Source organism: Limanda limanda, chromosome 7, assembly GCF_963576545.1.
Source record: "Limanda limanda chromosome 7, fLimLim1.1, whole genome shotgun sequence".
Classification (NCBI taxonomy): domain Eukaryota; kingdom Metazoa; phylum Chordata; class Actinopteri; order Pleuronectiformes; family Pleuronectidae; genus Limanda; species Limanda limanda.
In genome coordinates, this window is record NC_083642.1 from 19781244 (window position 1) to 19805209 (window position 23966).

A 23966-nucleotide genomic window follows, 5' to 3' on the forward strand; every position below is an offset into this window, starting at 1 on the left:
TCTAACTGGAAGCTTTCAGGTATTTAACCTCTTTAGGTCTTTGTGTTGACAGTCGTTGGGTTAAACAGATAGGTCGTTGACACCTCCACCAGCTCGTGGGTCACTGGTGTCTCCCGAGATGAGGTGTGAATGCTTTGGTTAACTACTAGTCATAGATCCAACTTGATATTGTGTGAATCATTGGAGTCACAGGACTTGGGGTGTGGTTGGGTATTGACTTGTCTGGGGAAAGATTTAGGACCAAAGTGTCTGAGAGTGGCTGATCCACAGAGGTTAAATAACAGAAAGCTCCCTTTAATTTGTTTGAAAGAAAAGAACCATTTTGGATTGGAAATGAACAATTTTAAGAAACACAAGCAGGACAGTGCCTATCTACCACCTCAAGGAGGTACAGTATTAAACAGCTGTAGTCCCTCTTTGTGAAATATTTGCTGACAATCACATCCTGGCAAAGAAATTGTTAGCAGAGGATAGTTTCGATCTATCGACCTCTGGGTTATTGGCCCAGCACGCTTCCGCTGCGCCACTCTGCTCTTAATCACCCCAGATGGGACTTGAACCCATATCCCTGGTTTAAGAGTACAGTTCCTTATTTACCAACTTAAGAAGGTGCTGTGTTAAACAGCTGTAGTCCCTCTTGTTGAAATATTTACTGACAATCACATCCTGGTAAAACATTGCTAGGAGAGGATAGTTTCGATTTATCGACCTCTGGGTAATGGGCATAGTGGGGCGCTTCCGCCGCCCCACTATGCTGTTAATCACCCCAGATGGGACTTGAACCCTCTGGTGAGCTCCAGGAGAAAAACGTTTGTTTCCGCCCGGTCTCGAACCGGGGACCTTTCGCGTGTTAGGCGAACGTGATAACCACTACACTACGGAAACTGAGCGCTGTAATTAGGTCGTTATCGGACGGTGTTACATCAGTTAATACTGATTAAATATGTTAAAGAGTCATACTCCCCGTCGGGGAATCGAACCCCGGTCTTCCGCGTGACAGGCGGAGATACTGTCCACTATACTAACGAGGAGAGGTGACAGGTGCCACGTGACCACGCCCACCCAATCATAAAACTGCCTCAATCACATCCTGGCAAAAAAACTGTTAGCAGAGGATAGTTTCGATCTATCGACCTCTGGGTTATGGGCCCAGCACGCTTCCGCTGCGCCACTCTGCTGTTAATCACCCCAGATGGGACTTGAACCCACAATCCCTGGCTTAGGAGGCCAGTGCCTTATCCATTAGGCCACTGGGGCCCAATCGGATGTGTTTTTCCGTCTGATTTTTCTCGAAAACTTGGCGCCTTACAGTGACATGTGCACAGGCAACTTGGTTTGCTTGTGTTTCTTGTAGACATTTCGCCTCTCATCCAAAAGGCTTGTTCACCTCTAACTGGAAGCTTTCAGGTATTTAACCTCTTTAGGTCTTTGTGTTGACAGTCGTTGGGTTAAACAGATAGGTCGTTGACACCTCCACCAGCTCGTGGGTCACTGGTGTCTCCCGAGATGAGGTGTGAATGCTTTGGTTAACTACTAGTCATAGATCCAACTTGATATTGTGTGAATCATTGGAGTCACAGGACTTGGGGTGTGGTTGGGTATTGACTTGTCTGGGGAAAGATTTAGGACCAAAGTGTCTGAGAGTGGCTGATCCACAGAGGTTAAATAACAGAAAGCTCCCTTTAATTTGTTTGAAAGAAAAGAACCATTTTGGATTGGAAATGAACAATTTTAAGAAACACAAGCAGGACAGTGCCTATCTACCACCTCAAGGAGGTACAGTATTAAACAGCTGTAGTCCCTCTTTGTGAAATATTTGCTGACAATCACATCCTGGCAAAGAAATTGTTAGCAGAGGATAGTTTCGATCTATCGACCTCTGGGTTATGGGCCCAGCACGCTTCCGCTGCGCCACTCTGCTCTTAATCACCCCAGATGGGACTTGAACCCATATCCCTGGTTTAAGAGTACAGTTCCTTATTTACCAACTTAAGAAGGTGCTGTGTTAAACAGCTGTAGTCCCTCTTGTTGAAATATTTACTGACAATCACATCCTGGTAAAACATTGCTAGGAGAGGATAGTTTCGATTTATCGACCTCTGGGTAATGGGCCCAGCGCGCTTCCGCCGCCCCACTATGCTGTTAATCACCCCAGATGGGACTTGAACCCTCTGGTGAGCTCCAGGAGAAAAACGTTTGTTTCCGCCCGGTCTCGAACCGGGGACCTTTCGCGTGTTAGGCGAACGTGATAACCACTACACTACGGAAACTGATTGTGACTTTGGCAGACAGACAGCGGAGCCGGTACGTCTAAGGTAATACTTGGTTAGCTCCGGCTTAGGAGCTAGGCTACATGCTACCCTTACCAATATAACTATGACCACCTTGTTTTCAGCCTGTTAACGGATGACATACATTACAAGCTAGCAGCCATAGTGACGAGCTAACGGTGACGTCACTTGTCAAGCAAGTGAAAACAAAGAATAAGTGTTTCCGCCCGGTTTCGAACCGGGGACCTTTCGCGTGTGAGGCGAACGTGATAACCACTACACTACGGAAACTGAGCGCTGTAATTAGGTCGTTATCGGACGGTGTTACATCAGTTAATACTGATTAAATATGTTAAAGAGTCATACTCCCCGTCGGGGAATCGAACCCCGGTCTTCCGCGTGACAGGCGGAGATACTGTCCACTATACTAACGAGGAGAGGTGACAGGTGCCACGTGACCACGCCCACCCAATCATAAAACTGCCTCAATCACATCCTGGCAAAAAAACTGTTAGCAGAGGATAGTTTCGATCTATCGACCTCTGGGTTATGGGCCCAGCACGCTTCCGCTGCGCCACTCTGCTGTTAATCACCCCAGATGGGACTTGAACCCACAATCCCTGGCTTAGGAGGCCAGTGCCTTATCCATTAGGCCACTGGGGCCCAATCGGATGTGTTTTTCCGTCTGATTTTTCTCGAAAACTTGGCGCCTTACAGTGACATGTGCACAGGCAACTTGGTTTGCTTGTGTTTCTTGTAGACATTTCGCCTCTCATCCAAAAGGCTTGTTCACCTCTAACTGGAAGCTTTCAGGTATTTAACCTCTTTAGGTCTTTGTGTTGACAGTCGTTGGGTTAAACAGATAGGTCGTTGACACCTCCACCAGCTCGTGGGTCACTGGTGTCTCCCGAGATGAGGTGTGAATGCTTTGGTTAACTACTAGTCATAGATCCAACTTGATATTGTGTGAATCATTGGAGTCACAGGACTTGGGGTGTGGTTGGGTATTGACTTGTCTGGGGAAAGATTTAGGACCAAAGTGTCTGAGAGTGGCTGATCCACAGAGGTTAAATAACAGAAAGCTCCCTTTAATTTGTTTGAAAGAAAAGAACCATTTTGGATTGGAAATGAACAATTTTAAGAAACACAAGCAGGACAGTGCCTATCTACCACCTCAAGGAGGTACAGTATTAAACAGCTGTAGTCCCTCTTTGTGAAATATTTGCTGACAATCACATCCTGGCAAAGAAATTGTTAGCAGAGGATAGTTTCGATCTATCGACCTCTGGGTTATGGGCCCAGCACGCTTCCGCTGCGCCACTCTGCTCTTAATCACCCCAGATGGGACTTGAACCCATATCCCTGGTTTAAGAGTACAGTTCCTTATTTACCAACTTAAGAAGGTGCTGTGTTAAACAGCTGTAGTCCCTCTTGTTGAAATATTTACTGACAATCACATCCTGGTAAAACATTGCTAGGAGAGGATAGTTTCGATTTATCGACCTCTGGGTAATGGGCCCAGCGCGCTTCCGCTGCCCCACTATGCTGTTAATCACCCCAGATGGGACTTGAACCCTCTGGTGAGCTCCAGGAGAAAAACGTTTGTTTCCGCCCGGTCTCGAACCGGGGACCTTTCGCGTGTGAGGCGAACGTGATAACCACTACACTACGGAAACTGAGCGCTGTAATTAGGTCGTTATCGGATGGTGTTACATCAGTTAATACTGATTAAATATGTTAAAGAGTCATACTCCCCGTCGGGGAATCGAACCCCGGTCTTCCGCGTGACAGGCGGAGATACTGTCCACTATACTAACGAGGAGAGGTGACAGGTGCCACGTGACCACGCCCACCCAATCATAAAACTGCCTCAATCACATCCTGGCAAAAAAACTGTTAGCAGAGGATAGTTTCGATCTATCGACCTCTGGGTTATGGGCCCAGCACGCTTCCGCTGCGCCACTCTGCTGTTAATCACCCCAGATGGGACTTGAACCCACAATCCCTGGCTTAGGAGGCCAGTGCCTTATCCATTAGGCCACTGGGGCCCAATCGGATGTGTTTTTCCGTCTGATTTTTCTCGAAAACTTGGCGCCTTACAGTGACATGTGCACAGGCAACTTGGTTTGCTTGTGTTTCTTGTAGACATTTCGCCTCTCATCCAAAAGGCTTGTTCACCTCTAACTGGAAGCTTTCAGGTATTTAACCTCTTTAGGTCTTTGTGTTGACAGTCGTTGGGTTAAACAGATAGGTCGTTGACACCTCCACCAGCTCGTGGGTCACTGGTGTCTCCCGAGATGAGGTGTGAATGCTTTGGTTAACTACTAGTCATAGATCCAACTTGATATTGTGTGAATCATTGGAGTCACAAGACTTGGGGTGTGGTTGGGTATTGACTTGTCTGGGGAAAGATTTAGGACCAAAGTGTCTGAGAGTGGCTGATCCACAGAGGTTAAATAACAGAAAGCTCCCTTTAATTTGTTTGAAAGAAAAGAACCATTTTGGATTGGAAATGAACAATTTTAAGAAACACAAGCAGGACAGTGCCTATCTACCACCTCAAGGAGGTACAGTATTAAACAGCTGTAGTCCCTCTTTGTGAAAAATTTGCTGACAATCACATCCTGGCAAAGAAATTGTTAGCAGAGGATAGTTTCGATCTATCGACCTCTGGGTTATGGGCCCAGCACGCTTCCGCTGCGCCACTCTGCTCTTAATCACCCCAGATGGGACTTGAACCCATATCCCTGGTTTAAGAGTACAGTTCCTTATTTACCAACTTAAGAAGGTGCTGTGTTAAACAGCTGTAGTCCCTCTTGTTGAAATATTTACTGACAATCACATCCTGGTAAAACATTGCTAGGAGAGGATAGTTTCGATTTATCGACCTCTGGGTAATGGGCCCAGCGCGCTTCCGCTGCCCCACTATGCTGTTAATCACCCCAGATGGGACTGGAACCCTCTGGTGAGCTCCAGGAGAAAAACGTTTGTTTCCGCCCGGTCTCGAACCGGGGACCTTTCGCGTGTTAGGAGAACGTGATAACCACTACACTACGGAAACTGATTGTGACTTTGGCAGACAGACAGCGGAGCCGGTACGTCTAAGGTAATACTTGGTTAGCTCCGGCTTAGGAGCTAGGCTACATGCTACCCTTACCAATATAACTATGACCACCTTGTTTTCAGCCTGTTAACGGATGACATACATTACAAGCTAGCAGCCATAGTGACGAGCTAACGGTGACGTCACTTGTCAAGCAAGTGAAAACAAAGAATAAGTGTTTCCGCCCGGTTTCGAACCGGGGACCTTTCGCGTGTGAGGCGAACGTGATAACCACTACACTACGGAAACTGAGCGCTGTAATTAGGTCGTTATCGGACGGAGTTACATCAGTTAATACTGATTAAATATGTTAAAGAGTCATACTCCCCGTCGGGGAATCGAACCCCGGTCTTCCGCGTGACAGGCGGAGATACTGTCCACTATACTAACGAGGAGAGGTGACAGGTGCCACGTGACCACGCCCACCCAATCATAAAACTGCCTCAATCACATCCTGGCAAAAAAACTGTTAGCAGAGGATAGTTTCGATCTATCGACCTCTGGGCTATGGGCCCAGCACGCTTCCGCTGCGCCACTCTGCTGTTAATCACCCCAGATGGGACTTGAACCCACAATCCCTGGCTTAGGAGGCCAGTGCCTTATCCATTAGGCCACTGGGGCCCAATCGGATGTGTTTTTCCGTCTGATTTTTCTCGAAAACTTGGCGCCTTACAGTGACATGTGCACAGGCAACTTGGTTTGCTTGTGTTTCTTGTAGACATTTTGCCTCTCATCCAAAAGGCTTGTTCACCTCTAACTGGAAGCTTTCAGGTATTTAACCTCTTTAGGTCTTTGTGTTGACAGTCGTTGGGTTAAACAGATAGGTCGTTGACACCTCCACCAGCTCGTGGGTCACTGGTGTCTCCCGAGATGAGGTGTGAATGCTTTGGTTAACTACTAGTCATAGATCCAACTTGATATTGTGTGAATCATTGGAGTCACAGGACTTGGGGTGTGGTTGGGTATTGACTTGTCTGGGGAAAGATTTAGGACCAAAGTGTCTGAGAGTGGCTGATCCACAGAGGTTAAATAACAGAAAGCTCCCTTTAATTTGTTTGAAAGAAAAGAACCATTTTGGATTGGAAATGAACAATTTTAAGAAACACAAGCAGGACAGTGCCTATCTACCACCTCAAGGAGGTACAGTATTAAACAGCTGTAGTCCCTCTTTGTGAAATATTTGCTGACAATCACATCCTGGCAAAGAAATTGTTAGCAGAGGATAGTTTCGATCTATCGACCTCTGGGTTATGGGCCCAGCACGCTTCCGCTGCGCCACTCTGCTCTTAATCACCCCAGATGGGACTTGAACCCATATCCCTGGTTTAAGAGTACAGTTCCTTATTTACCAACTTAAGAAGGTGCTGTGTTAAACAGCTGTAGTCCCTCTTGTTGAAATATTTACTGACAATCACATCCTGGTAAAACATTGCTAGGAGAGGATAGTTTCGATTTATCGACCTCTGGGTAATGGGCCCAGCGCGCTTCCGCCGCCCCACTATGCTGTTAATCACCCCAGATGGGACTTGAACCCTCTGGTGAGCTCCAGGAGAAAAACGTTTGTTTCCGCCCGGTCTCGAACCGGGGACCTTTCGCGTGTTAGGCGAACGTGATAACCACTACACTACGGAAACTGATTGTGACTTTGGCAGACAGACAGCGGAGCCGGTACGTCTAAGGTAATACTTGGTTAGCTCCGGCTTAGGAGCTAGGCTACATGCTACCCTTACCAATATAACTATGACCACCTTGTTTTCAGCCTGTTAACGGATGACATACATTACAAGCTAGCAGCCATAGTGACGAGCTAACGGTGACGTCACTTGTCAAGCAAGTGAAAACAAAGAATAAGTGTTTCCGCCCGGTTTCGAACCGGGGACCTTTCGCGTGTGAGGCGAACGTGATAACCACTACACTACGGAAACTGAGCGCTGTAATTAGGTCGTTATCGGACGGTGTTACATCAGTTAATACTGATTAAATATGTTAAAGAGTCATACTCCCCGTCGGGGAATCGAACCCCGGTCTTCCGCGTGACAGGCGGAGATACTGTCCACTATACTAACGAGGAGAGGTGACAGGTGCCACGTGACCACGCCCACCCAATCATAAAACTGCCTCAATCACATCCTGGCAAAAAAACTGTTAGCAGAGGATAGTTTCGATCTATCGACCTCTGGGTTATGGGCCCAGCACGCTTCCGCTGCGCCACTCTGCTGTTAATCACCCCAGATGGGACTTGAACCCACAATCCCTGGCTTAGGAGGCCAGTGCCTTATCCATTAGGCCACTGGGGCCCAATCGGATGTGTTTTTCCGTCTGATTTTTCTCGAAAACTTGGCGCCTTACAGTGACATGTGCACAGGCAACTTGGTTTGCTTGTGTTTCTTGTAGACATTTTGCCTCTCATCCAAAAGGCTTGTTCACCTCTAACTGGAAGCTTTCAGGTATTTAACCTCTTTAGGTCTTTGTGTTGACAGTCGTTGGGTTAAACAGATAGGTCGTTGACACCTCCACCAGCTTGTGGGTCACTGGTGTCTCCCGAGATGAGGTGTGAATGCTTTGGTTAACTACTAGTCATAGATCCAACTTGATATTGTGTGAATCATTGGAGTCACAGGACTTGGGGTGTGGTTGGGTATTGACTTGTCTGGGGAAAGATTTAGGACCAAAGTGTCTGAGAGTGGCTGATCCACAGAGGTTAAATAACAGAAAGCTCCCTTTAATTTGTTTGAAAGAAAAGAACCATTTTGGATTGGAAATGAACAATTTTAAGAAACACAAGCAGGACAGTGCCTATCTACCACCTCAAGGAGGTACAGTATTAAACAGCTGTAGTCCCTCTTTGTGAAATATTTGCTGACAATCACATCCTGGCAAAGAAATTGTTAGCAGAGGATAGTTTCGATCTATCGACCTCTGGGTTATGGGCCCAGCACGCTTCCGCTGCGCCACTCTGCTCTTAATCACCCCAGATGGGACTTGAACCCATATCCCTGGTTTAAGAGTACAGTTCCTTATTTACCAACTTAAGAAGGTGCTGTGTTAAACAGCTGTAGTCCCTCTTGTTGAAATATTTACTGACAATCACATCCTGGTAAAACATTGCTAGGAGAGGATAGTTTCGATTTATCGACCTCTGGGTAATGGGCCCAGCGCGCTTCCGCTGCCCCACTATGCTGTTAATCACCCCAGATGGGACTTGAACCCTCTGGTGAGCTCCAGGAGAAAAAAGTTTGTTTCTGCCCGGTCTCGAACCGGGGACCTTTCGCGTGTTAGGCGAACGTGATAACCACTACACTACGGAAACTGATTGTGACTTTGGCAGACAGACAGCGGAGCCGGTACGTCTAAGGTAATACTTGGTTAGCTCCGGCTTAGGAGCTAGGCTACATGCTACCCTTACCAATATAACTATGACCACCTTGTTTTCAGCCTGTTAACGGATGACATACATTACAAGCTAGCAGCCATAGTGACGAGCTAACGGTGACGTCACTTGTCAAGCAAGTGAAAACAAAGAATAAGTGTTTCCGCCCGGTTTCGAACCGGGGACCTTTCGCGTGTGAGGCGAACGTGATAACCACTACACTACGGAAACTGAGCGCTGTAATTAGGTCGTTATCGGACGGTGTTACATCAGTTAATACTGATTAAATATGTTAAAGAGTCATACTCCCCGTCGGGGAATCGAACCCCGGTCTTCCGCGTGACAGGCGGAGATACTGTCCACTTTACTAACGAGGAGAGGTGACAGGTACCACGTGACCACGCCCACCCAATCATAAAACTGCCTCAATCACATCCTGGCAAAAAAACTGTTAGCAGAGGATAGTTTCGATCTATCGACCTCTGGGTTATGGGCCCAGCACGCTTCCGCTGCGCCACTCTGCTGTTAATCACCCCAGATGGGACTTGAACCCACAATCCCTGGCTTAGGAGGCCAGTGCCTTATCCATTAGGCCACTGGGGCCCAATCGGATGTGTTTTTCCGTCTGATTTTTCTCGAAAACTTGGCGCCTTACAGTGACATGTGCACAGGCAACTTGGTTTGCTTGTGTTTCTTGTAGACATTTTGCCTCTCATCCAAAAGGCTTGTTCACCTCTAACTGGAAGCTTTCAGGTATTTAACCTCTTTAGGTCTTTGTGTTGACAGTCGTTGGGTTAAACAGATAGGTCGTTGACACCTCCACCAGCTCGTGGGTCACTGGTGTCTCCCGAGATGAGGTGTGAATGCTTTGGTTAACTACTAGTCATAGATCCAACTTGATATTGTGTGAATCATTGGAGTCACAGGACTTGGGGTGTGGTTGGGTATTGACTTGTCTGGGGAAAGATTTAGGACCACAGTGTCTGAGAGTGGCTGATCCACAGAGGTTAAATAACAGAAAGCTCCCTTTAATTTGTTTGAAAGAAAAGAACCATTTTGGATTGCAAATGAACAATTTTAAGAAACACAAGCAGGACAGTGCCTATCTACCACCTCAAGGAGGTACAGTATTAAACAGCTGTAGTCCCTCTTTGTGAAATATTTGCTGACAATCACATCCTGGCAAAGAAATTGTTAGCAGAGGATAGTTTCGATCTATCGACCTCTGGGTTATGGGCCCAGCACGCTTCCGCTGCGCCACTCTGCTCTTAATCACCCCAGATGGGACTTGAACCCATATCCCTGGTTTAAGAGTACAGTTCCTTATTTACCAACTTAAGAAGGTGCTGTGTTAAACAGCTGTAGTCCCTCTTGTTGAAATATTGACTGACAATCACATCCTGGTAAAACATTGCTAGGAGAGGATAGTTTCGATTTATCGACCTCTGGGTAATGGGCCCAGCGCGCTTCCGCTGCCCCACTATGCTGTTAATCACCCCAGATGGGACTTGAACCCTCTGGTGAGCTCCAGGAGAAAAACGTTTGTTTCCGCCCGGTCTCGAACCGGGGACCTTTCGCGTGTTAGGCGAACGTGATAACCACTACACTACGGAAACTGATCGTGACTTTGGCAGACAGACAGCGGAGCCGGTACGTCTAAGGTAATACTTGGTTAGCTCCGGCTTAGGAGCTAGGCTACATGCTACCCTTACCAATATAACTATGACCACCTTGTTTTCAGCCTGTTAACGGATGACATACATTACAAGCTAGCAGCCATAGTGACGAGCTAACGGTGACGTCACTTGTCAAGCAAGTGAAAACAAAGAATAAGTGTTTCCGCCCGGTTTCGAACCGGGGACCTTTCGCGTGTGAGGCGAACGTGATAACCACTACACTACGGAAACTGAGCGCTGTAATTAGGTCGTTATCGGACGGTGTTACATCAGTTAATACTGATTAAATATGTTAAAGAGTCATACTCCCCGTCGGGGAATCGAACCCCGGTCTTCCGCGTGACAGGCGGAGATACTGTCCACTATACTAACGAGGAGAGGTGACAGGTGCCACGTGACCACGCCCACCCAATCATAAAACTGCCTCAATCACATCCTGGCAAAAAAACTGTTAGCAGAGGATAGTTTCGATCTATCGACCTCTGGGCTATGGGCCCAGCACGCTTCCGCTGCGCCACTCTGCTGTTAATCACCCCAGATGGGACTTGAACCCACAATCCCTGGCTTAGGAGGCCAGTGCCTTATCCATTAGGCCACTGGGGCCCAATCGGATGTGTTTTTCCGTCTGATTTTTCTCGAAAACTTGGCGCCTTACAGTGACATGTGCACAGGCAACTTGGTTTGCTTGTGTTTCTTGTAGACATTTCGCCTCTCATCCAAAAGGCTTGTTCACCTCTAACTGGAAGCTTTCAGGTATTTAACCTCTTTAGGTCTTTGTGTTGACAGTCGTTGGGTTAAACAGATAGGTCGTTGACACCTCCACCAGCTCGTGGGTCACTGGTGTCTCCCGAGATGAGGTGTGAATGCTTTGGTTAACTACTAGTCATAGATCCAACTTGATATTGTGTGAATCATTGGAGTCACAGGACTTGGGGTGTGGTTGGATATTGACTTGTCTGGGGAAAGATTTAGGACCAAAGTGTCTGAGAGTGGCTGATCCACAGAGGTTAAATAACAGAAAGCTCCCTTTAATTTGTTTGAAAGAAAAGAACCATTTTGGATTGGAAATGAACAATTTTAAGAAACACAAGCAGGACAGTGCCTATCTACCACCTCAAGGAGGTACAGTATTAAACAGCTGTAGTCCCTCTTTGTGAAATATTTGCTGACAATCACATCCTGGCAAAGAAATTGTTAGCAGAGGATAGTTTCGATCTATCGACCTCTAGGTTATGGGCCCAGCACGCTTCCGCTGCGCCACTCTGCTCTTAATCACCCCAGATGGGACTTGAACCCATATCCCTGGTTTAAGAGTACAGTTCCTTATTTACCAACTTAAGAAGGTGCTGTGTTAAACAGCTGTAGTCCCTCTTGTTGAAATATTTACTGACAATCACATCCTGGTAAAACATTGCTAGGAGAGGATAGTTTCGATTTATCGACCTCTGGGTAATGGGCCCAGCGCGCTTCCGCCGCCCCACTATGCTGTTAATCACCCCAGATGGGACTTGAACCCTCTGGTGAGCTCCAGGAGAAAAACGTTTGTTTCCGCCCGGTCTCGAACCGGGGACCTTTCGCGTGTTAGGCGAACGTGATAACCACTACACTACGGAAACTGATTGTGACTTTGGCAGACAGACAGCGGAGCCGGTACGTCTAAGGTAATACTTGGTTAGCTCCGGCTTAGGAGCTAGGCTACATGCTACCCTTACCAATATAACTATGACCACCTTGTTTTCAGCCTGTTAACGGATGACATACATTACAAGCTAGCAGCCATAGTGACGAGCTAACGGTGACGTCACTTGTCAAGCAAGTGAAAACAAAGAATAAGTGTTTCCGCCCGGTTTCGAACCGGGGACCTTTCGCGTGTGAGGCGAACGTGATAACCACTACACTACGGAAACTGAGCGCTGTAATTAGGTCGTTATCGGACGGTGTTACATCAGTTAATACTGATTAAATATGTTAAAGAGTCATACTCCCCGTCGGGGAATCGAACCCCGGTCTTCCGCGTGACAGGCGGAGATACTGTCCACTATACTAACGAGGAGAGGTGACAGGTGCCACGTGACCACGCCCACCCAATCATAAAACTGCCTCAATCACATCCTGGCAAAAAAACTGTTAGCAGAGGATAGTTTCGATCTATCGACCTCTGGGTTATGGGCCCAGCACGCTTCCGCTGCGCCACTCTGCTGTTAATCACCCCAGTTGGGACTTGAACCCACAATCCCTGGCTTAGGAGGCCAGTGCCTTATCCATTAGGCCACTGGGGCCCAATCGGATGTGTTTTTCCGTCTGATTTTTCTCGAAAACTTGGCGCCTTACAGTGACATGTGCACAGGCAACTTGGTTTGCTTGTGTTTCTTGTAGACATTTCGCCTCTCATCCAAAAGGCTTGTTCACCTCTAATTGGAAGCTTTCAGGTATTTAACCTCTTTAGGTCTTTGTGTTGACAGTCGTTGGGTTAAACAGATAGGTCGTTGACACCTCCACCAGCTCGTGGGTCACTGGTGTCTCCCGAGATGAGGTGTGAATGCTTTGGTTAACTACTAGTCATAGATCCAACTTGATATTGTGTGAATCATTGGAGTCACAGGACTTGGGGTGTGGTTGGGTATTGACTTGTCTGGGGAAAGATTTAGGACCACAGTGTCTGAGAGTGGCTGATCCACAGAGGTTAAATAACAGAAAGCTCCCTTTAATTTGTTTGAAAGAAAAGAACCATTTTGGATTGCAAATGAACAATTTTAAGAAACACAAGCAGGACAGTGCCTATCTACCACCTCAAGGAGGTACAGTATTAAACAGCTGTAGTCCCTCTTTGTGAAATATTTGCTGACAATCACATCCTGGCAAAGAAATTGTTAGCAGAGGATAGTTTCGATCTATCGACCTCTGGGTTATGGGCCCAGCACGCTTCCGCTGCGCCACTCTGCTCTTAATCACCCCAGATGGGACTTGAACCCATATCCCTGGTTTAAGAGTACAGTTCCTTATTTACCAACTTAAGAAGGTGCTGTGTTAAACAGCTGTAGTCCCTCTTGTTGAAATATTGACTGACAATCACATCCTGGTAAAACATTGCTAGGAGAGGATAGTTTCGATTTATCGACCTCTGGGTAATGGGCCCAGCGCGCTTCCGCTGCCCCACTATGCTGTTAATCACCCCAGATGGGACTTGAACCCTCTGGTGAGCTCCAGGAGAAAAACGATTGTTTCCGCCCGGTCTCGAACCGGGGACCTTTCGCGTGTTAGGCGAACGTGATAACCACTACACTACGGAAACTGATTGTGACTTTGGCAGACAGACAGCGGAGCCGGTACGTCTAAGGTAATACTTGGTTAGCTCCGGCTTAGGAGCTAGGCTACATGCTACCCTTACCAATATAACTATGACCACCTTGTTTTCAGCCTGTTAACGGATGACATACATTACAAGCTAGCAGCCATAGTGACGAGCTAACGGTGACGTCACTTGTCAAGCAAGTGAAAACAAAGAATAAGTGTTTCCGCCCGGTTTCGAACCGGGGACCTTTCGCGTGTGAGGCGAACGTGATAACCACTACACTACGGAAACTGAGCGCTGTAATTAGGTCGTTATCGGACGGTGTTACATCAGTTAATACTGATTAAATATGTTAAAGAGTCTTACTCCCCGTCGGGGAATCGAACCCCGGTATTCCGCGTGACAGGCGGAGATACTGTCCACTATACTAACGAGGAGAGGTGACAGGTGCCACGTGACCACGCCCACCCAATCATAAAACTGCCTCAATCACATCCTGGCAAAAAAACTGTTAGCAGAGGATAGTTTCGATCTATCGACCTCTGGGTTATGGGCCCAGCACGCTTCCGCTGCGCCAGTCTGCTGTTAATCACCCCAGATGGGACTTGAACCCACAATCCCTGGCTTAGGAGGCCAGTGCCTTATCCATTAGGCCACTGGGGCCCAATCGGATGTGTTTTTCCGTCTGATTTTTCTCGAAAACTTGGCGCCTTACAGTGACATGTGCACAGGCAACTTGGTTTGCTTGTGTTTCTTGTAGACATTTTGCCTCTCATCCAAAAGGCTTGTTCACCTCTAACTGGAAGCTTTCAGGTATTTAACCTCTTTAGGTCTTTGTGTTGACAGTCGTTGGGTTAAACAGATAGGTCGTTGACACCTCCACCAGCTCGTGGGTCACTGGTGTCTCCCGAGATGAGGTGTGAATGCTTTGGTTAACTACTAGTCATAGATCCAACTTGATATTGTGTGAATCATTGGAGTCACAGGACTTGGGGTGTGGTTGGGTATTGACTTGTCTGGGGAAAGATTTAGGACCAAAGTGTCTGAGAGTGGCTGATCCACAGAGGTTAAATAACAGAAAGCTCCCTTTAATTTGTTTGAAAGAAAAGAACCATTTTGGATTGGAAATGAACAATTTTAAGAAACACAAGCAGGACAGTGCCTATCTACCACCTCAAGGAGGTACAGTATTAAACAGCTGTAGTCCCTCTTTGTGAAATATTTGCTGACAATCACATCCTGGCAAAGAAATTGTTAGCAGAGGATAGTTTCGATCTATCGACCTCTGGGTTATGGGCCCAGCACGCTTCCGCTGCGCCACTCTGCTCTTAATCACCCCAGATGGGACTTGAACCCATATCCCTGGTTTAAGAGTACAGTTCCTTATTTACCAACTTAAGAAGGTGCTGTGTTAAACAGCTGTAGTCCCTCTTGTTGAAATATTTACTGACAATCACATCCTGGTAAAACATTGCTAGGAGAGGATAGTTTCGATTTATCGACCTCTGGGTAATGGGCCCAGCGCGCTTCCGCTGCCCCACTATGCTGTTAATCACCCCAGATGGGACTTGAACCCTCTGGTGAGCTCCAGGAGAAAAACGTTTGTTTCCGCCCGGTCTCGAACCGGGGACCTTTCGCGTGTGAGGCGAACGTGATAACCACTACACTACGGAAACTGAGCGCTGTAATTAGGTCGTTATCGGATGGTTTTACATCAGTTAATACTGATTAAATATGTTAAAGAGTCATACTCCCCGTCGGGGAATCGAACCCCGGTCTTCCGCGTGACAGGCGGAGATACTGTCCACTATACTAACGAGGAGAGGTGACAGGTGCCACGTGACCACGCCCACCCAATCATAAAACTGCCTCAATCACATCCTGGCAAAAAAACTGTTAGCAGAGGATAGTTTCGATCTATCGACCTCTGGGTTATGGGCCCAGCACGCTTCCGCTGCGCCACTCTGCTGTTAATCACCCCAGATGGGACTTGAACCCACAATCCCTGGCTTAGGAGGCCAGTGCCTTATCCATTAGGCCACTGGGGCCCAATCGGATGTGTTTTTCCGTCTGATTTTTCTCGAAAACTTGGCGCCTTACAGTGACATGTGCACAGGCAACTTGGTTTGCTTGTGTTTCTTGTAGACATTTCGCCTCTCATCCAAAAGGCTTGTTCACCTCTAACTGGAAGCTTTCAGGTATTTAACCTCTTTAGGTCTTTGTGTTGACAGTCGTTGGGTTAAACAGATAGGTCGTTGACACCTCCACCAGCTTGTGGGTCACTGGTGTCTCCCGAGATGAGGTGTGAATGCTTTGGTTAACTACTAGTCATAGATCCAACTTGATATTGTGTGAATCATTGGAGTCACAGGACTTGGGGTGTGGTTGGGTATTGACTTGTCTGGGGAAAGATTTAGGACCAAAGTGTCTGAGAGTGGCTGATCCACAGAGGTTAAATAACAGAAAGCTCCCTTTAATTTGTTTGAAAGAAAAGAACCATTTTGGATTGGAAATGAACAATTTTAAGAAACACAAGCAGGACAGTGCCTATCTACCACCTCAAGGAGGTACAGTATTAAACAGCTGTAGTCCCTCTTTGTGAAATATTTGCTGACAATCACATCCTGGCAAAGAAATTGTTAGCAGAGGATAGTTTCGATCTATCGACCTCTGGGTTATGGGCCCAGCACGCTTCCGCTGCGCCACTCTGCTCTTAATCACCCCAGATGGGACTTGAACCCATATCCCTGGTTTAAGAGTACAGTTCCTTATTTACCAACTTAAGAAGGTGCTGTGTTAAACAGCTGTAGTCCCTCTTGTTGAAATATTTACTGACAATCACATCCTGGTAAAACATTGCTAGGAGAGGATAGTTTCGATTTATCGACCTCTGGGTAATGGGCCCAGCGCGCTTCCGCTGCCCCACTATGCTGTTAATCACCCCAGATGGGACTTGAACCCTCTGGTGAGCTCCAGGAGAAAAAAGTTTGTTTCTGCCCGGTCTCGAACCGGGGACCTTTCGCGTGTTAGGCGAACGTGATAACCACTACACTACGGAAACTGATTGTGACTTTGGCAGACAGACAGCGGAGCCGGTACGTCTAAGGTAATACTTGGTTAGCTCCGGCTTAGGAGCTAGGCTACATGCTACCCTTACCAATATAACTATGACCACCTTGTTTTCAGCCTGTTAACGGATGACATACATTACAAGCTAGCAGCCATAGTGACGAGCTAACGGTGACGTCACTTGTCAAGCAAGTGAAAACAAAGAATAAGTGTTTCCGCCCGGTTTCGAACCGGGGACCTTTCGCGTGTGAGGCGAACGTGATAACCACTACACTACGGAAACTGAGCGCTTTAATTAGGTCGTTATCGGACGGTGTTACATCAGTTAATACTGATTAAATATGTTAAAGAGTCATACTCCCCGTCGGGGAATCGAACCCCGGTCTTCCGCGTGACAGGCGGAGATACTGTCCACTTTACTAACGAGGAGAGGTGACAGGTACCACGTGACCACGCCCACCCAATCATAAAACTGCCTCAATCACATCCTGGCAAATAAACTGTTAGCAGAGGATAGTTTCGATCTATCGACCTCTGGGTTATGGGCCCAGCACGCTTCCGCTGCGCCACTCTGCTGTTAATCACCCCAGATGGGACTTGAACCCACAATCCCTGGCTTAGGAGGCCAGTGCCTTATCCATTAGGCCACTGGGGCCCAATCGGATGTGTTTTTCCGTCTGATTTTTCTCGAAAACTTGGCGCCTTACAGTGACATGTGCACAGGCAACTTGGTTTGCTTGTGTTTCTTGTAGACATTTTGCCTCTCATCCAAAAGGCTTGTTCACCTCTAACTGGAAGCTTTCAGGTATTTAACCTCTTTAGGTCGTTGTGTTGACAGTCGTTGGGTTAAACAGATAGGTCGTTGACACCTCCACCAGCTCGTGGGTCACTGGTGTCTCCCGAGATGAGGTGTGAATGCTTTGGTTAACTACTAGTCATAGATCCAACTTGATATTGTGTGAATCATTGGAGTCACAGGACTTGGGGTGTGGTTGGGTATTGACTTGTCTGGGGAAAGATTTAGGACCACAGTGTCTGAGAGTGGCTGATCCACAGAGGTTAAATAACAGAAAGCTCCCTTTAATTTGTTTGAAAGAAAAGAACCATTTTGGATTGCAAATGAACAATTTTAAGAAACACAAGCAGGACAGTGCCTATCTACCACCTCAAGGAGGTACAGTATTAAACAGCTGTAGTCCCTCTTTGTGAAATATTTGCTGACAATCACATCCTGGCAAAGAAATTGTTAGCAGAGGATAGTTTCGATCTATCGACCTCTGGGTTATGGGCCCAGCACGCTTCCGCTGCGCCACTCTGCTCTTAATCACCCCAGATGGGACTTGAACCCATATCCCTGGTTTAAGAGTACAGTTCCTTATTTACCAACTTAAGAAGGTGCTGTGTTAAACAGCTGTAGTCCCTCTTGTTGAAATATTGACTGACAATCACATCCTGGTAAAACATTGCTAGGAGAGGATAGTTTCGATTTATCGACCTCTGGGTAATGGGCCCAGCGCGCTTCCGCTGCCCCACTATGCTGTTAATCACCCCAGATGGGACTTGAACCCTCTGGTGAGCTCCAGGAGAAAAACGTTTGTTTCCACCCGGTCTCGAACCGGGGACCTTTCGCGTGTTAGGCGAACGTGATAACCACTACACTACGGAAACTGATCGTGACTTTGGCAGACAGACAGCGGAGCCGGTACGTCTAAGGTAATACTTGGTTAGCTCCGGCTTAGGAGCTAGGCTACATGCTACCCTTACCAATATAACTATGACCACCTTGTTTTCAGCCTGTTAACGGATGACATACATTACAAGCTAGCAGCCATAGTGACGAGCTAACGGTGACGTCACTTGTCAAGCAAGTGAAAACAAAGAATAAGTGTTTCCGCCCGGTTTCGAACCGGGGACCTTTCGCGTGTGAGGCGAACGTGATAACCACTACACTACGGAAACTGAGCGCTGTAATTAGGTCGTTATCGGACGGTGTTACATCAGTTAATACTGATTAAATATGTTAAAGAGTCATACTCCCCGTCGGGGAATCGAACCCCGGTCTTCCGCGTGACAGGCGGAGATACTGTCCACTATACTAACGAGGAGAGGTGACAGGTGCCACGTGACCACGCCCACCCAATCATAAAACTGCCTCAATCACATCCTGGCAAAAAAACTGTTAGCAGAGGATAGTTTCGATCTATCGACCTCTGGGCTATGGGCCCAGCACGCTTCCGCTGCGCCACTCTGCTGTTAATCACCCCAGATGGGACTTGAACCCACAATCCCTGGCTTAGGAGGCCAGTGCCTTATCCATTAGGCCACTGGGGCCCAATCGGATGTGTTTTTCCGTCTGATTTTTCTCGAAAACTTGGCGCCTTACAGTGACATGTGCACAGGCAACTTGGTTTGCTTGTGTTTCTTGTAGACATTTCGCCTCTCATCCAAAAGGCTTGTTCACCTCTAACTGGAAGCTTTCAGGTATTTAACCTCTTTAGGTCTTTGTGTTGACAGTCGTTGGGTTAAACAGATAGGTCGTTGACACCTCCACCAGCTCGTGGGTCACTGGTGTCTCCCGAGATGAGGTGTGAATGCTTTGGTTAACTACTAGTCATAGATCCAACTTGATATTGTGTGAATCATTGGAGTCACAGGACTTGGGGTGTGGTTGGATATTGACTTGTCTGGGGAAAGATTTAGGACCAAAGTGTCTGAGAGTGGCTGATCCACAGAGGTTAAATAACAGAAAGCTCCCTTTAATTTGTTTGAAAGAAAAGAACCATTTTGGATTGGAAATGAACAATTTTAAGAAACACAAGCAGGACAGTGCCTATCTACCACCTCAAGGAGGTACAGTATTAAACAGCTGTAGTCCCTCTTTGTGAAATATTTGCTGACAATCACATCCTGGCAAAGAAATTGTTAGCAGAGGATAGTTTCGATCTATCGACCTCTAGGTTATGGGCCCAGCACGCTTCCGCTGCGCCACTCTGCTCTTAATCACCCCAGATGGGACTTGAACCCATATCCCTGGTTTAAGAGTACAGTTCCTTATTTACCAACTTAAGAAGGTGCTGTGTTAAACAGCTGTAGTCCCTCTTGTTGAAATATTTACTGACAATCACATCCTGGTAAAACATTGCTAGGAGAGGATAGTTTCGATTTATCGACCTCTGGGTAATGGGCCCAGCGCGCTTCCGCCGCCCCACTATGCTGTTAATCACCCCAGATGGGACTTGAACCCTCTGGTGAGCTCCAGGAGAAAAACGTTTGTTTCCGCCCGGTCTCGAACCGGGGACCTTTCGCGTGTTAGGCGAACGTGATAACCACTACACTACGGAAACTGATTGTGACTTTGGCAGACAGACAGCGGAGCCGGTACATCTAAGGTAATACTTGGTTAGCTCCGGCTTAGGAGCTAGGCTACATGCTACCCTTACCAATATAACTATGACCACCTTGTTTTCAGCCTGTTAACGGATGACATACATTACAAGCTAGCAGCCATAGTGACGAGCTAACGGTGACGTCACTTGTCAAGCAAGTGAAAACAAAGAATAAGTGTTTCCGCCCGGTTTCGAACCGGGGACCTTTCGCGTGTGAGGCGAACGTGATAACCACTACACTACGGAAACTGAGCGCTGTAATTAGGTCGTTATCGGACGGTGTTACATCAGTTAATACTGATTAAATATGTTAAAGAGTCATACTCCCCGTCGGGGAATCGAACCCCGGTCTTCCGCGTGACAGGCGGAGATACTGTCCACTATACTAACGAGGAGAGGTGACAGGTGCCACGTGACCACGCCCACCCAATCATAAAACTGCCTCAATCACATCCTGGCAAAAAAACTGTTAGCAGAGGATAGTTTCGATCTATCGACCTCTGGGTTATGGGCCCAGCACGCTTCCGCTGCGCCACTCTGCTGTTAATCACCCCAGTTGGGACTTGAACCCACAATCCCTGGCTTAGGAGGCCAGTGCCTTATCCATTAGGCCACTGGGGCCCAATCGGATGTGTTTTTCCGTCTGATTTTTCTCGAAAACTTGGCGCCTTACAGTGACATGTGCACAGGCAACTTGGTTTGCTTGTGTTTCTTGTAGACATTTCGCCTCTCATCCAAAAGGCTTGTTCACCTCTAATTGGAAGCTTTCAGGTATTTAACCTCTTTAGGTCTTTGTGTTGACAGTCGTTGGGTTAAACAGATAGGTCGTTGACACCTCCACCAGCTCGTGGGTCACTGGTGTCTCCCGAGATGAGGTGTGAATGCTTTGGTTAACTACTAGTCATAGATCCAACTTGATATTGTGTGAATCATTGGAGTCACAGGACTTGGGGTGTGGTTGGGTATTGACTTGTCTGGGGAAAGATTTAGGACCACAGTGTCTGAGAGTGGCTGATCCACAGAGGTTAAATAACAGAAAGCTCCCTTTAATTTGTTTGAAAGAAAAGAACCATTTTGGATTGCAAATGAACAATTTTAAGAAACACAAGCAGGACAGTGCCTATCTACCACCTCAAGGAGGTACAGTATTAAACAGCTGTAGTCCCTCTTTGTGAAATATTTGCTGACAATCACATCCTGGCAAAGAAATTGTTAGCAGAGGATAGTTTCGATCTATCGACCTCTGGGTTATGGGCCCAGCACGCTTCCGCTGCGCCACTCTGCTCTTAATCACCCCAGATGGGACTTGAACCCATATCCCTGGTTTAAGAGTACAGTTCCTTATTTACCAACTTAAGAAGGTGCTGTGTTAAACAGCTGTAGTCCCTCTTGTTGAAATATTGACTGACAATCACATCCTGGTAAAACATTGCTAGGAGAGGATAGTTTCGATTTATCGACCTCTGGGTAATGGGCCCAGCGCGCTTCCGCTGCCCCACTATGCTGTTAATCACCCCAGATGGGACTTGAACCCTCTGGTGAGCTCCAGGAGAAAAACGTTTGTTTCCGCCCGGTCTCGAACCGGGGACCTTTCGCGTGTTAGGCGAACGTGATAACCACTACACTACGGAAACTGATCGTGACTTTGGCAGACAGACAGCGGAGCCGGTACGTCTAAGGTAATACTTGGTTAGCTCCGGCTTAGGAGCTAGGCTACATGCTACCCTTACCAATATAACTATGACCACCTTGTTTTCAGCCTGTTAACGGATGACATACATTACAAGCTAGCAGCCATAGTGACGAGCTAACGGTGACGTCACTTGTCAAGCAAGTGAAAACAAAGAATAAGTGTTTCCGCCCGGTTTCGAACCGGGGACCTTTCGCGTGTGAGGCGAACGTGATAACCACTACACTACGGAAACTGAGCGCTGTAATTAGGTCGTTATCGGACGGTGTTACATCAGTTAATACTGATTAAATATGTTAAAGAGTCATACTCCCCGTCGGGGAATCGAACCCCGGTCTTCCGCGTGACAGGCGGAGATACTGTCCACTATACTAACGAGGAGAGGTGACAGGTGCCACGTGACCACGCCCACCCAATCATAAAACTGCCTCAATCACATCCTGGCAAAAAAACTGTTAGCAGAGGATAGTTTCGATCTATCGACCTCTGGGCTATGGGCCCAGCACGCTTCCGCTGCGCCACTCTGCTGTTAATCACCCCAGATGGGACTTGAACCCACAATCCCTGGCTTAGGAGGCCAGTGCCTTATCCATTAGGCCACTGGGGCCCAATCGGATGTGTTTTTCCGTCTGATTTTTCTCGAAAACTTGGCGCCTTACAGTGACATGTGCACAGGCAACTTGGTTTGCTTGTGTTTCTTGTAGACATTTCGCCTCTCATCCAAAAGGCTTGTTCACCTCTAACTGGAAGCTTTCAGGTATTTAACCTCTTTAGGTCTTTGTGTTGACAGTCGTTGGGTTAAACAGATAGGTCGTTGACACCTCCACCAGCTCGTGGGTCACTGGTGTCTCCCGAGATGAGGTGTGAATGCTTTGGTTAACTACTAGTCATAGATCCAACTTGATATTGTGTGAATCATTGGAGTCACAGGACTTGGGGTGTGGTTGGGTATTGACTTGTCTGGGGAAAGATTTAGGACCAAAGTGTCTGAGAGTGGCTGATCCACAGAGGTTAAATAACAGAAAGCTCCCTTTAATTTGTTTGAAAGAAAAGAACCATTTTGGATTGGAAATGAACAATTTTAAGAAACACAAGCAGGACAGTGCCTATCTACCACCTCAAGGAGGTACAGTATTAAACAGCTGTAGTCCCTCTTTGTGAAATATTTGCTGACAATCACATCCTGGCAAAGAAATTGTTAGCAGAGGATAGTTTCGATCTATCGACCTCTGGGTTATGGGCCCAGCACGCTTCCGCTGCGCCACTCTGCTCTTAATCACCCCAGATGGGACTTGAACCCATATCCCTGGTTTAAGAGTACAGTTCCTTATTTACCAACTTAAGAAGGTGCTGTGTTAAACAGCTGTAGTCCCTCTTGTTGAAATATTTACTGACAATCACATCCTGGTAAAACATTGCTAGGAGAGGATAGTTTCGATTTATCGACCTCTGGGTAATGGGCCCAGCGCGCTTCCGCCGCCCCACTATGCTGTTAATCACCCCAGATGGGACTTGAACCCTCTGGTGAGCTCCAGGAGAAAAACGTTTGTTTCCGCCCGGTCTCGAACCGGGGACCTTTCGCGTGTTAGGCGAACGTGATAACCACTACACTACGGAAACTGATTGTGACTTTGGCAGACAGACAGCGGAGCCGGTACGTCTAAGGTAATACTTGGTTAGCTCCGGCTTAGGAGCTAGGCTACATGCTACCCTTACCAATATAACTATGACCACCTTGTTTTCAGCCTGTTAACGGATGACATACATTACAAGCTAGCAGCCATAGTGACGAGCTAACGGTGACGTCACTTGTCAAGCAAGTGAAAACAAAGAATAAGTGTTTCCGCCCGGTTTCGAACCGGGGACCTTTCGCGTGTGAGGCGAACGTGATAACCACTACACTACGGAAACTGAGCGCTGTAATTAGGTCGTTATCGGACGGTGTTACATCAGTTAATACTGATTAAATATGTTAAAGAGTCATACTCCCCGTCGGGGAATCGAACCCCGGTCTTCCGCGTGACAGGCGGAGATACTGTCCACTATACTAACGAGGAGAGGTGACAGGTGCCACGTGACCACGCCCACCCAATCATAAAACTGCCTCAAT

The 23966-nt window shown here is 47.2% G+C and overlaps 1 protein-coding gene and 53 non-coding genes across 54 annotated transcripts in view; 1 reads left to right on the forward strand and 53 right to left on the reverse strand.

The window, feature by feature from the left end:
• sema3h (sema domain, immunoglobulin domain (Ig), short basic domain, secreted, (semaphorin) 3H) overlaps nucleotides 1-23966 on the forward strand; it is a 186804-nt gene that overhangs the window by 34858 nt on the left and 127980 nt on the right. The gene's annotated exons all lie outside the window — the stretch shown is intronic.
• Nucleotides 813-885, reverse strand: trnav-aac (transfer RNA valine (anticodon AAC)). Its single transcript has one exon. It is a non-coding gene; the product is annotated as a tRNA-Val (tRNA).
• On the reverse strand, nucleotides 960-1031 carry trnad-guc (transfer RNA aspartic acid (anticodon GUC)). Its single transcript has one exon. It is a non-coding gene; the product is annotated as a tRNA-Asp (tRNA).
• Nucleotides 1185-1257, reverse strand: trnar-ccu (transfer RNA arginine (anticodon CCU)). Its single transcript has one exon. It is a non-coding gene; the product is annotated as a tRNA-Arg (tRNA).
• trnav-aac (transfer RNA valine (anticodon AAC)) lies at nucleotides 2198-2270 on the reverse strand. The gene has a single exon. It is a non-coding gene; the product is annotated as a tRNA-Val (tRNA).
• On the reverse strand, nucleotides 2489-2561 carry trnav-cac (transfer RNA valine (anticodon CAC)). The gene has a single exon. It is a non-coding gene; the product is annotated as a tRNA-Val (tRNA).
• On the reverse strand, nucleotides 2636-2707 carry trnad-guc (transfer RNA aspartic acid (anticodon GUC)). Its single transcript has one exon. It is a non-coding gene; the product is annotated as a tRNA-Asp (tRNA).
• Nucleotides 2861-2933, reverse strand: trnar-ccu (transfer RNA arginine (anticodon CCU)). Its single transcript has one exon. It is a non-coding gene; the product is annotated as a tRNA-Arg (tRNA).
• On the reverse strand, nucleotides 3874-3946 carry trnav-cac (transfer RNA valine (anticodon CAC)). Its single transcript has one exon. It is a non-coding gene; the product is annotated as a tRNA-Val (tRNA).
• On the reverse strand, nucleotides 4021-4092 carry trnad-guc (transfer RNA aspartic acid (anticodon GUC)). The gene has a single exon. It is a non-coding gene; the product is annotated as a tRNA-Asp (tRNA).
• Nucleotides 4246-4318, reverse strand: trnar-ccu (transfer RNA arginine (anticodon CCU)). Its single transcript has one exon. It is a non-coding gene; the product is annotated as a tRNA-Arg (tRNA).
• Nucleotides 5259-5331, reverse strand: trnav-aac (transfer RNA valine (anticodon AAC)). The gene has a single exon. It is a non-coding gene; the product is annotated as a tRNA-Val (tRNA).
• On the reverse strand, nucleotides 5550-5622 carry trnav-cac (transfer RNA valine (anticodon CAC)). The gene has a single exon. It is a non-coding gene; the product is annotated as a tRNA-Val (tRNA).
• Nucleotides 5697-5768, reverse strand: trnad-guc (transfer RNA aspartic acid (anticodon GUC)). Its single transcript has one exon. It is a non-coding gene; the product is annotated as a tRNA-Asp (tRNA).
• Nucleotides 5922-5994, reverse strand: trnar-ccu (transfer RNA arginine (anticodon CCU)). The gene has a single exon. It is a non-coding gene; the product is annotated as a tRNA-Arg (tRNA).
• trnav-aac (transfer RNA valine (anticodon AAC)) lies at nucleotides 6935-7007 on the reverse strand. Its single transcript has one exon. It is a non-coding gene; the product is annotated as a tRNA-Val (tRNA).
• Nucleotides 7226-7298, reverse strand: trnav-cac (transfer RNA valine (anticodon CAC)). The gene has a single exon. It is a non-coding gene; the product is annotated as a tRNA-Val (tRNA).
• trnad-guc (transfer RNA aspartic acid (anticodon GUC)) lies at nucleotides 7373-7444 on the reverse strand. Its single transcript has one exon. It is a non-coding gene; the product is annotated as a tRNA-Asp (tRNA).
• On the reverse strand, nucleotides 7598-7670 carry trnar-ccu (transfer RNA arginine (anticodon CCU)). The gene has a single exon. It is a non-coding gene; the product is annotated as a tRNA-Arg (tRNA).
• trnav-aac (transfer RNA valine (anticodon AAC)) lies at nucleotides 8611-8683 on the reverse strand. The gene has a single exon. It is a non-coding gene; the product is annotated as a tRNA-Val (tRNA).
• trnav-cac (transfer RNA valine (anticodon CAC)) lies at nucleotides 8902-8974 on the reverse strand. The gene has a single exon. It is a non-coding gene; the product is annotated as a tRNA-Val (tRNA).
• Nucleotides 9274-9346, reverse strand: trnar-ccu (transfer RNA arginine (anticodon CCU)). Its single transcript has one exon. It is a non-coding gene; the product is annotated as a tRNA-Arg (tRNA).
• On the reverse strand, nucleotides 10287-10359 carry trnav-aac (transfer RNA valine (anticodon AAC)). Its single transcript has one exon. It is a non-coding gene; the product is annotated as a tRNA-Val (tRNA).
• trnav-cac (transfer RNA valine (anticodon CAC)) lies at nucleotides 10578-10650 on the reverse strand. Its single transcript has one exon. It is a non-coding gene; the product is annotated as a tRNA-Val (tRNA).
• trnad-guc (transfer RNA aspartic acid (anticodon GUC)) lies at nucleotides 10725-10796 on the reverse strand. Its single transcript has one exon. It is a non-coding gene; the product is annotated as a tRNA-Asp (tRNA).
• Nucleotides 10950-11022, reverse strand: trnar-ccu (transfer RNA arginine (anticodon CCU)). The gene has a single exon. It is a non-coding gene; the product is annotated as a tRNA-Arg (tRNA).
• Nucleotides 11963-12035, reverse strand: trnav-aac (transfer RNA valine (anticodon AAC)). The gene has a single exon. It is a non-coding gene; the product is annotated as a tRNA-Val (tRNA).
• trnav-cac (transfer RNA valine (anticodon CAC)) lies at nucleotides 12254-12326 on the reverse strand. The gene has a single exon. It is a non-coding gene; the product is annotated as a tRNA-Val (tRNA).
• Nucleotides 12401-12472, reverse strand: trnad-guc (transfer RNA aspartic acid (anticodon GUC)). Its single transcript has one exon. It is a non-coding gene; the product is annotated as a tRNA-Asp (tRNA).
• trnar-ccu (transfer RNA arginine (anticodon CCU)) lies at nucleotides 12626-12698 on the reverse strand. Its single transcript has one exon. It is a non-coding gene; the product is annotated as a tRNA-Arg (tRNA).
• trnav-aac (transfer RNA valine (anticodon AAC)) lies at nucleotides 13639-13711 on the reverse strand. The gene has a single exon. It is a non-coding gene; the product is annotated as a tRNA-Val (tRNA).
• trnav-cac (transfer RNA valine (anticodon CAC)) lies at nucleotides 13930-14002 on the reverse strand. Its single transcript has one exon. It is a non-coding gene; the product is annotated as a tRNA-Val (tRNA).
• Nucleotides 14302-14374, reverse strand: trnar-ccu (transfer RNA arginine (anticodon CCU)). Its single transcript has one exon. It is a non-coding gene; the product is annotated as a tRNA-Arg (tRNA).
• Nucleotides 15315-15387, reverse strand: trnav-cac (transfer RNA valine (anticodon CAC)). Its single transcript has one exon. It is a non-coding gene; the product is annotated as a tRNA-Val (tRNA).
• Nucleotides 15462-15533, reverse strand: trnad-guc (transfer RNA aspartic acid (anticodon GUC)). Its single transcript has one exon. It is a non-coding gene; the product is annotated as a tRNA-Asp (tRNA).
• Nucleotides 15687-15759, reverse strand: trnar-ccu (transfer RNA arginine (anticodon CCU)). The gene has a single exon. It is a non-coding gene; the product is annotated as a tRNA-Arg (tRNA).
• On the reverse strand, nucleotides 16700-16772 carry trnav-aac (transfer RNA valine (anticodon AAC)). Its single transcript has one exon. It is a non-coding gene; the product is annotated as a tRNA-Val (tRNA).
• On the reverse strand, nucleotides 16991-17063 carry trnav-cac (transfer RNA valine (anticodon CAC)). Its single transcript has one exon. It is a non-coding gene; the product is annotated as a tRNA-Val (tRNA).
• Nucleotides 17363-17435, reverse strand: trnar-ccu (transfer RNA arginine (anticodon CCU)). The gene has a single exon. It is a non-coding gene; the product is annotated as a tRNA-Arg (tRNA).
• trnav-aac (transfer RNA valine (anticodon AAC)) lies at nucleotides 18376-18448 on the reverse strand. The gene has a single exon. It is a non-coding gene; the product is annotated as a tRNA-Val (tRNA).
• trnav-cac (transfer RNA valine (anticodon CAC)) lies at nucleotides 18667-18739 on the reverse strand. The gene has a single exon. It is a non-coding gene; the product is annotated as a tRNA-Val (tRNA).
• Nucleotides 18814-18885, reverse strand: trnad-guc (transfer RNA aspartic acid (anticodon GUC)). Its single transcript has one exon. It is a non-coding gene; the product is annotated as a tRNA-Asp (tRNA).
• On the reverse strand, nucleotides 19039-19111 carry trnar-ccu (transfer RNA arginine (anticodon CCU)). The gene has a single exon. It is a non-coding gene; the product is annotated as a tRNA-Arg (tRNA).
• On the reverse strand, nucleotides 20052-20124 carry trnav-aac (transfer RNA valine (anticodon AAC)). The gene has a single exon. It is a non-coding gene; the product is annotated as a tRNA-Val (tRNA).
• Nucleotides 20343-20415, reverse strand: trnav-cac (transfer RNA valine (anticodon CAC)). The gene has a single exon. It is a non-coding gene; the product is annotated as a tRNA-Val (tRNA).
• Nucleotides 20490-20561, reverse strand: trnad-guc (transfer RNA aspartic acid (anticodon GUC)). Its single transcript has one exon. It is a non-coding gene; the product is annotated as a tRNA-Asp (tRNA).
• On the reverse strand, nucleotides 20715-20787 carry trnar-ccu (transfer RNA arginine (anticodon CCU)). Its single transcript has one exon. It is a non-coding gene; the product is annotated as a tRNA-Arg (tRNA).
• trnav-aac (transfer RNA valine (anticodon AAC)) lies at nucleotides 21728-21800 on the reverse strand. Its single transcript has one exon. It is a non-coding gene; the product is annotated as a tRNA-Val (tRNA).
• Nucleotides 22019-22091, reverse strand: trnav-cac (transfer RNA valine (anticodon CAC)). Its single transcript has one exon. It is a non-coding gene; the product is annotated as a tRNA-Val (tRNA).
• Nucleotides 22166-22237, reverse strand: trnad-guc (transfer RNA aspartic acid (anticodon GUC)). Its single transcript has one exon. It is a non-coding gene; the product is annotated as a tRNA-Asp (tRNA).
• Nucleotides 22391-22463, reverse strand: trnar-ccu (transfer RNA arginine (anticodon CCU)). The gene has a single exon. It is a non-coding gene; the product is annotated as a tRNA-Arg (tRNA).
• Nucleotides 23404-23476, reverse strand: trnav-aac (transfer RNA valine (anticodon AAC)). The gene has a single exon. It is a non-coding gene; the product is annotated as a tRNA-Val (tRNA).
• On the reverse strand, nucleotides 23695-23767 carry trnav-cac (transfer RNA valine (anticodon CAC)). The gene has a single exon. It is a non-coding gene; the product is annotated as a tRNA-Val (tRNA).
• trnad-guc (transfer RNA aspartic acid (anticodon GUC)) lies at nucleotides 23842-23913 on the reverse strand. Its single transcript has one exon. It is a non-coding gene; the product is annotated as a tRNA-Asp (tRNA).